Consider the following 2,188-nt stretch of genomic DNA (forward strand, 5'->3'; position numbering starts at 1 on the left):
TTAAACATTTTTACGTTGTGTTGTAAAAGACAATTTTATAATAAGTTTTGTTTTATAGTATAACTTTACACGTACAAAAATTATGTTTTTACTAATAATTATAATTTATTAGATATTTTTAAATAATAAATATTATTTTTATTCACATTATAAATTACCAACAATTCTTCTTTAGCTTAAAATATTGGAACAAATATTATGCATACAAAATAGTATCTATCGATTTGATTTATCAATCAACGAAAGTAATTCAGACTTCTAATAATGTTGGTGTCCGAATATTAAACTACAACTCTTAGTATTAGAAGTGAAGACACACCGCACATTATATTTATATATATTTCTATCAAAGATTGTTCACTTTTAGCACTATTATGGCGATGTGCTTATCTTGTCCATAAGAGAGGTTCCACTTTTGTTTATTGAAGCAACACTTCTTATGTTAATATAGGAAGGGTTCCTTTATCGTCTCTATTGTCTTAGTATTTAAAGCATAGTAATAAATTTCATTAAAAGTATTCAAACTCGTCCTCTATATGTGATGGAATGCATTATGTAGTGGGCTAAATTTGCCCAGGCCCACTAGAAACCTAAATATACAATAAATAAATAAATAAATAAATAAATAAACCTCAGTCCATTAAATAACCCTATCAGACCCAAACCTAATTTTAAAACTTGGCCCAAATTTACAAGGCCCGATAGGCCCAGAACACTAAACCAAGACTGAAGCCCTAGCAGCACGTGTTTGCACCTCAGAATCCTCGGTCTCCGTACCACCTCTGTACCCCCATGCCACTCCAGCCTAGACCCATACCCCGTGCGCATGCCAACAGACCCGTACCTGCAAAACAAAAAGCAACGGCAGTAGAGACAAACAAAAGGAACAGCACAAACACAACAGCAAAAATTTTGTATTTTTGATTTTCTTTTCTTTTCTCGGCTATAAAGCTGAGGATAGTCAAATGTAAAGGAGGACCACGATATCTGTACACACGCACAGAGAATAGAGAAAAAGAATTTAAGATCAGCAAAGGTGATTTCAAGCCTTTTTTTTTATCCTCTCTTATGATTTCTTTTTTTAGTTTATTTTTTTTTTCATTTGGTTCGAATTTTTTTTAGTATGTGAGTCAATCCCAATGAAAGCCCGAATACTTCAAAAATACTGAGGTAAAGGCGAGGGAACAAATAGTGTTGAATCTTTGCTCTATGAACCTATCTTCGTTTTTTTTAAAAAAAATAATGTGAAGTTTGAAGTTTTTTCTTAAAAAAAAATAATAAAAAGGGAGGGAAGAAAATACTTACCAAATTTCTCTAGGCATGGTCGAACGCCTTCAACGAGGAAGATGAGTACCATCTGCATGCTGTTGATCACCAAAACAATGGTGGTTCGGCTGCTAGCAAAAGAAACCCTAGAAATTTGCTTCCAAGGCTGTGATTTTCGGCTTAAAAATGGGGCTGCGTTTGAGATGGAAAATGGGAAAAGAAAGGTTTTAAATAACCTTTTAACAAAGTAGTGATGTTAGCATAAATAAAGGCCCGCGTGTCAGCTCATTTGGCAGGCCCAATTTGCACATTATCACTCAAAAGTGGGGAATTTGCTTGGTGGGTCCTTTTCCTTGCGCACAACATCCAATTTGCGCCCAATTTGCCTACCCTATGTTTTAAAATTCGACCTTCTAATTTGTGTGTTGTTTCATTTTGATCCGCGGTTCGTTGCAGCATTGTGTGGGCGCGAGATATTTACAATTCCAGTCCCTGCATATTTGTGCACATAACACATTGACTCTATTTTGCAATTATTTATTTGTAAATTGTTTCTCCTGTTTTAACTTTATTTCAATTAAGTCTTATCCTCATTATTTTATTTACTGCACATAAAATTTCTTTTACATGCTAGAGTATTGATTGTGATATTTTGTTGCTTTGGGTAAATTGAATTTCGTTAAAAAAACATTATAATGATCCTTTTATTTATTCTATTATTTTAATAATTGGTATGTATAATTTGTAATAAAATTTATTTTAGTTTATGTATACTTTTAATTTTATCTTATTTTATAATTTCTTTTGAATCTATTAACCTATTTTAATGTATATATTCTTTTGTTATTTAAAGGAAATCCACCTACTTTATGTGTTGTTTAAATTATTATTAAGCACATACTTGGTTCTTTGACCTATACAC

At 31.9% G+C, this 2,188-nt stretch overlaps 1 long non-coding RNA gene across 1 annotated transcript; it reads right to left on the reverse strand.

Moving 5' to 3' along the window:
• Nucleotides 1-474: 474 nt before the first annotated feature.
• LOC108477234 (uncharacterized) lies at nucleotides 475-1,521 on the reverse strand. Its single transcript, XR_001870214.2, has 2 exons — nucleotides 1,306-1,521; nucleotides 475-844 (listed from the first exon to the last, which is right to left on the reverse strand). It is a non-coding gene; the product is annotated as an uncharacterized LOC108477234 (long non-coding RNA).
• Between the last annotated feature and the right edge of the window lie 667 nt (nucleotides 1,522-2,188).

This window comes from Gossypium arboreum, chromosome 12 (genome assembly GCF_025698485.1).
Source record: "Gossypium arboreum isolate Shixiya-1 chromosome 12, ASM2569848v2, whole genome shotgun sequence".
NCBI classification, from domain to species: Eukaryota; Viridiplantae; Streptophyta; class Magnoliopsida; order Malvales; family Malvaceae; genus Gossypium; species Gossypium arboreum.